At 36.0% G+C, this 7,313-nt stretch overlaps 1 protein-coding gene across 2 annotated transcripts in view; it reads left to right on the top strand.

Moving 5' to 3' along the window:
* The first annotated feature begins 808 nt into the window (after positions 1 to 808).
* The window catches only part of LOC148948871 (aquaporin-7-like), a 71,617-nt gene continuing 65,112 nt past the window's right edge, over positions 809 to 7,313 (top strand). The window contains exon 1 of one of the 2 annotated variants that reach the window (XM_089094116.1): positions 809 to 927. The gene's annotated coding sequence lies outside the window, so the exon portion shown is untranslated. The remainder of the gene's footprint in view (positions 928 to 7,313) is intronic. The other variant, XM_089094118.1, reaches the window with a different exon arrangement.

Genomic DNA, 7,313 nt, shown 5'->3' with positions numbered 1-7,313 from the left:
TTCTTAATCTAAATACAATTTTATGTTTGACAAAACATGAGCCTGGCAGCTCATAAAATTCTCACTAATTTGAGAACATTAAAATCACTTGTTAATGTTAATTAATATGGATAAAGTCCGGTAAGAACCACGTTGTCCAACAAATTTGGACTAAGAACCGGATAAAATTTAAACATGCTATAAAAACTGCAAAAGAAGATTTTTGACCTTTTTCCTTTAAGAAGTTTTCCCTTAGCAACTGGGGAAAATAATTGCTATGTATTCAGGATTTTATAGTTAGTTACTTGTTATAAAATCGGGACGTTTTTGCCTCAAATGAGTATTTTACCACTTTGAATGACATTGCTCTTTGATATTACCTTTTCATAGAAGAGAGCCAGAAATGTCATTTGAGAGGGTGGGGGGGGGGGGGGTACATGCCTGAGGTTGATGGTAGCTTCGAATTCACCATTAATGATTTAGTATGATTCGTTAAGTACCTTTTATACGTAGTTATCAGTACTTTTTATATTTAAAACAGACGTCATTATAAAATTAAAAGTAAATACAGAACATTAATTTGTTTACCAAAGAAAAACAATGTCAACGTAAGAGTAGCAGTTCTAAGTTAGTTTTCAGGAGAAGTAATTATATGTTTTTTTGTCCTAGTCTCTAATAAAGTATTGATAAGCTTTTGAGAAATATAACTTTTTGGGGTCAAATTTACGTTATAAAATTGGATTTTATATCTTTTGTCTAATCTTTTAAATCTTTAATTGGTATTTAATTTATTTTGTATAAAAGAAAGAAAACGATACGAGTACTGTTATTTGTTTTAAGCTTTGTCAATGCAGAAAGAAACAATTTTCCTTCTCAGTAGATGTTTGCATATTGAGTACATAGGCAATCACTTGAAAAAATAATTCGGCGACCAACTATACATCTAAGGTAAGCATCTCAAACTGCAAAGATAAATTACTAGCGTAACTAGGTGGAGATCAGGTGATCCCCTCCCACTAAATAACATGAGCCCGTAATGAAACTTCAGAAAGTGACCTCTTGTGTAACACTGTATTTCCCTTTACCAGGCCCTTCAGGACAGGGGTTGGGGCGGTAAAGGGGTAGTAAGTTTGCCACAGGCCTCAAATGAGCCCGGTTCGAGATTTTGCTTTATGTGGGCATTATTATTTCAAGTTTAATCGGTTTTTACTTAAGTTATAATCGAACCTTTTTCATTTTCACTTCTTTTTAATTACAGTACTTCTTTTTCTACTTAGTAGAAAATTTAGTATCAAATGAGGTTAGCTGTTAAGACCTTTGAGAAATTTTACGCAAATTCCCAGAACCCAAAAATATAATTGCTTCAGGGGGCCAGGTCTTCACACAACGCCTCGTTTCCAATACCCAAAACCACCTGTCAAATTCACTAACATAGGCACTGTATTGGAAAAAGACAGGGTATACAAAGAAATTTATCCCTGAGCCCAATCTTGCTCTTGACGACCCCGAAAAATGTATGGCTTAAAGTCTTAGGGTCATCTTTTTTACAGGTATTATAGAATCCATGAATTATTATTTGAAATATATGATACCATAAGCAAAATAATAAAACAAGAGGAAAATATGTTTACATTTTTATATTTATCATACATTCTCTCTCTTTGGAAAAGACTTAGTGGACTACAGTGTAAATGCCAGGGGGAAATATACAGCCTGTATCTAAACTTCTTGAAATTATAAAATTAAATACCCCTCTGGGACGAATTGCCTGGGAAACACTAGTATGTCATTCAGATGCATTACATGGATAAACAATTTAGATTTAAATCTTGCAATAGCATCGTTACGCACTAACGATGTCTGTCCCAGGTGGCTTCCCAGCTTAGACAAACTAAAATATCACAATGCTTTCTCACAGTGTCCTAAAATTTGTATATAAATTGCTTTTCCCCATTGTTTCGATTGAGCAGTTTCTCTTCCCTGGCGTCTTCCAAATAAATCACCTTAAAAAATATCCAGTGTAAAATGCCTTTGCAAATAAATCAGTACCCTAACAAAAATCATACTCTGTGATTGTGAAATAGTTAGAAAGGTAGGAAATACCGGGAAAACGCGGGGAGTGGCAGACCTTTCAAAAAGAAAGTTTGGCTCATCTACCCAATGCAAATATTTTAGAAAATGATCAGCTGAATGGTTTGCAGCACAACACCACACAAAAATTCCATTAAGGCCAATTCACAATTAAATTTTACTAATGCTGAGGTTAGTTAGCGCTAAGTTAAGCCAATCAAAATTTTAATGGAGTTTTTCAGCCAGTCAGAAAATTCTATAAAAAAACCTAATTGGCGGAAAGTAGCACTAACAAAATTTCAGTTTTAGTAAAAATCTCATTGCGAATGGGTTTTTACAGCATTTTGAAGAGTAAAACTTTGATGATAAGTTTTATTTGTTTGAAGACAAGGCAAACAATAATTGATAAAAAAGTATAAATTTAAAATTCCCAGATTTATTACAGCATGGGTGTATCCTAAGACGAGAGATAATAGGGCCTCGTCTCCAAAGTTAAAAAGTACAACTTTAAATTGTGAATAAAAATTATTTTCCAAAATATAGTTTCAGACAGGCCTTTCACCCGTACCTGGAGAATTTCGGTTACTTTCAGTTATAAAAGCTGATTCTGAGCCGAAATATTCAGTTAGGGATAAAAACATTTACCGTCTTATATTAATTACTCATTGTTTTACGTATTGCCGTTTGTAAGCTAAAATACAGCATTAAAATAAATGAATTCTGAGTGGCAAAGTATAATTTCCTTTTTTTTATTTCTTTTTTTTTCATGCATAGAATGCTGACGCGGGACAAGTCTAACTAAAATATATCATAGCTGGTAATACTTTCGTATTTCAGTTTGATACCCCTGATACGGTCTATCATACTCATATTATGGAATCACTATGGATTCAATTTGAGACCTGACCTATGGCTCATAAAATATATGTCCAAATTATCCTTTTTTTGTGCTTGCTTGGCTTTGGGACTGACTGATTTTAGTTCTAAAAAGGCAAGTATATAAATTGAAATTCTCATAATGTAGAAAAAGTACAAAGCCAGCAACACTCCAAAAATTTATTTCCTTTGTCTTGAATAATCACATAAAAACAAAAATTATAAAAAACATTTTCAGCAAAACACCTTTAAAATTTTTGTTGCCTCTTGGCAAAATACACAGTTTTAACCCATTTGCTTACGCAAATGGGCCAAAACTGCATTGCTTGAAACTCTCTCTCTTTTCTGGAAAAGTGAATGCGAAATTTTAATTTTCCCAACACAATCCACAATTCTGATTGATAAATTGAAATATTGCACTGCTCCGTGGCATATCATTACTTTTTAAAATTAAATAAAACAAAAAACAACTTTTTTCATCTGAAAGTAGGGGGCAACAGTAAAACTTAAGACAAACAGAAATTATTCTTTATACTATGGGGCTGCCTCCTCTTCAATACCCCTCTCCTCACACTAAAGTTTTCAAGCACTTTTAAAAAGTTCCTTATTCTAATAAGACGTTTCTTGTATTTCAGGAGTCAGTCTTTAAGAATTGGGACAAAAGCTCTAACTTTAGTGTAGAGAGCAGGATATTGAGGAAGAAGCAGCCCCCTTATATACAGAAAAATTTCTCTTCGTTTTAAGTTTTAATATTGTTCCTTACTTTCAGCAGACAAAACTTATTTTTCTTTAAATTTAATTACTGTTTGTTTTTCAACTTATACCGGGAAACCCACCTCCCCCTCTATGGAAATCCCCCCAAGGAAAATTGCTCCTTGGAAAATTATCCCACGTAAAAAGCTATCCCGCGGGAAATTACCCCCGGAAAATTCCATTTTGCTGCAGAATCCACCCAGAAAATTTCCTGCCAACGATTCCGCCTGAAAAATTCTCCTTAGCATACTTTCATTAAAAAGACACTTTATTTTTATTTAATTTCTGATTGTTTTCCAATTCATACCAGAAATTCTTCCTATGTGGAAAATTTTTACAGGAACCCCCCCCCCCCACCCCAATGGAAAGTTTCTCCCGCAAAAAAATCACCAGAAAGAATTATTCCTGGTGATTATTCCCTATGGAGAATTTCTCCCGTGGAGAATCAACCTCCCCCTTCAATCCTTTAGAGAATTCCAACCCCACTGAAAGTTTCCTCCATAAAATCTCCACATGTAAAATTGAGTCACCAAAGAGAAATTTTGACAAATAAAAGAAATTTTCTGTAGGAATTCTGGCAAATTTCTCCTTGAAGCTCACTCCCAATAAATTCCTTTCTACTTCCCAATAAGAAGTACTGTATGTAAACAAAGGGCAAATTTTACAACTTGCAGCTCTTTCACAGGGGTGTGTGTGGGGGGGGGTCCTACCCCCTAAGACATAGTTATTGGATCTTTCAACTATCCTATACAAATGGCTACCTCAAAATTTTGATCGGCCAACTTTGGGGAAAAGGGCATGGAAGGGGTCTAGTTGGTCTCCAATATATTTGGCCACTTAAAAAAGGCACTAGAGCTTCTAATTTCCTTTTGAATGAGCCATTTCCCGATATTCTAGCACCATTGGCTGGACACGATAACCCCTAGGGAAACATATATAAATAAATAAGCAAACACTCATTCGTGATCTTACTTCTGGCATAAAATTCAAAATTCCACATATTTGCAAACTGGACCTTGAAACCTCTACAGCAGGGTTCTCTCAAATGCTGAATCTGATGATACGATTTTCCACAAAATTCCATGACTGCTGAGGAATTCCCCCCCCCCTTTTCGAAAATAAGGCAAACTTTTTCAGGGTCGTAACTTTGGATGGGTAGGGTTACTCTTAATGCTTCTTATATATTTGGAATCAACCTAAACATAGAATTCAATTCATTTGATGTATCTATTATTGTCATCAAAATCCTTTTTTTAATTTCGCTTGCTATTGGGCTGAGTCGCACCTTACTTGTAGTTCGTTACCACGAACTGTTTGACTAAATGCAATGACGATCATGAAGGTTAGAAAGTTCAGTTCCTGTATGCTCCTGAATCAGAAGTTGTTTTGAGAGTACATTTTATCCAGTTTTTAACGTTTCCTTATGTAGCTTGTACTGCCATTCAGGCAGGGGCGTAACTTGCCATGGGGCAGGGGGGCAACTGCCCCCCCCCAACTTTGCCCCCCCAGACCTCAGTTTGCCCCCCCCCCAGCTGAAATTTAGTTCTGCAAAAAAATCTTGTCAAAACTAAGATAAGCCTACATAATTCAAGTATCCAGAGAAAAAGGTCAGTTTTCTCTAGTATATTTTTGCCTTTATGAAAATATACGGATCATTTTTCAGTTTTCACTGTCATTTTCACTTGATTTGAGAAAATTGGCTCCAGCTTCCCCCCCTCCCCCCACCATGATTTTGATGAAATTACGTCACTGCATTCAGGAACAGTAAATGATCAAGATCGAGTTGCAGTAGAAAAGACAGTTGATTCACTGGTGGATCCAGAATTTTTTAGGGGGGGGGGGGTGCAAAATAGGTTGATCCGATAAACTTGCGTTAGGAGCAAGTTTAATTAACACAAATTAGCGTTAATTAAGTAAATTACACTAGTTTAGACTATGTTAGGGGGGCACGCCCCCTTGCCCCCCTGGATCCGCCGCTGAATGATTAATGAAGAATAATTTCTGCATTTTGCAGAACTAACATCTAATAGTTAATGGTCTGAAGACCTGTTTAGATACTGCCTGATACTCTTAGAGACCACTGCCAGAGATTGCTATTTAGATACTTAATGCTATTTGTCTGATATTTCGACATAGACTTGACCTTCAGAAATTTTCGAGTCATATACAATTAGACCCCGGCACCGCGCCGGTGGATCGACCGAACGCCGCCAACGAGAGGCCCGGTTGACCGCCACCGAAGTGTCACTACGCCGCCGGTTCGCCGCAGGCGCGCCGCCACCGGCAAAGATGGCGGTGTCCGGCTGACTTTGAATTAATTTTGCGGCAATTCTTTATTGCGCCAACCGCAAAGTCAGAGCTTTTCTTTCTCGTGTGGTTTAGTATTTCGATTTTCCTGATTAGAAAACAAGCAGGGCTTGTACTATCCCCAAATTTTCGGCTATTTCCACAAAAATCTATGCGTCACCCCGAAGAACAATTTGGTTCCCCGAAAATCACCCAATCACGGTGCCACCCCTAGCGATTTATCACCAGTGACTTTCCCTGCCAAATATTATTTTAAATGCCATAATTTACGAGGTTAGGGAATTAAAAATTGAAACGAAAGTTTCCACAAAAATATGATTCATTAGAAAATTGTAAATTATTGCCTATAAGGGGGGATAGGGGGCTATCATTTTTAAATGATAATGCCTCTTTTTTTTTTTAATTGAAAGCAGGGATGCCAAAAAGATATTTTTTTTTCATTTAAAGTGGAGACGGAGGAGAATGATATCAAATTCCGTAGGAAATCATTGAAATATTTTGATAGACCTAGGCCCCCCCCCCCATTGGGACTTGTTCATTGTCTTGGGTATTTTGCAATTTCTCATAGTCTACTGGCCTAATTTGGTTTTTGTGTGTGCTCCCTTTTAATTAGATTAGCTAAAAAAAAAAGTTTTTTCCACAAAATAAGTTTTTCAAAGAAAAGTAAAGAAATCCATTAAACCAAAAATGAGCAAAAATAAAATCAAATAATCTACGAAGCATGAACCTACCACAAATCAGCACCGACAAATAAATGAAACCCAAAACGAACAGAAATTACAATAAATAATTGAGTCAAACTCAAAACGAGCAGAAATTAACATGAGTAGGGCTGAAAACCCCTATGCCGTCCCCAGGTCAGAACATAATTTGCACTTTACTGAAAAAAAAAATACAAATGAATGTGCATTGTCAGTTTAATATACATATACTGATATCTAGTAATCAAAACGTTAATATTATTTTATTTATTAAAGTTATAAAAGTAAAAACATATTAGTGCTCATGATACGGATGGTCTGTGTTACAATGACTTCAACATTAAGTGTCCATTACTGTTAACACACATTCAGCTCCTATTCCAAATGTGTTTATCCCAGTCCTTAGTTCCAGATAGTTTTCTTTCGGGAATTGTAACATCAGTTTTGATAAAGGGAAAGGACGCAGATCAGTGTTCTAGTTATCGACCAATTACAGTGTCCTGCTTCACGAGCAAGCTTTTTGAGTATGCCGTATAGCCTGAAGTTTTGACTAAATGTAATATTACTGATTATTAAGTTGGGTTCAGAGCCGGTTTTTGTTGTTCTCAAGCCCATCATATGCTTGGT

This window comes from Artemia sp. Qi Xiang Cuo, chromosome 9, assembly GCF_049724085.1.
Source record: "Artemia sp. Qi Xiang Cuo chromosome 9, ASM4972408v1, whole genome shotgun sequence".
In the NCBI taxonomy this organism is placed as follows: domain Eukaryota; kingdom Metazoa; phylum Arthropoda; class Branchiopoda; order Anostraca; family Artemiidae; genus Artemia; species Artemia sp. Qi Xiang Cuo.
This window is presented reverse-complemented; position numbering and strand designations above follow the sequence as displayed.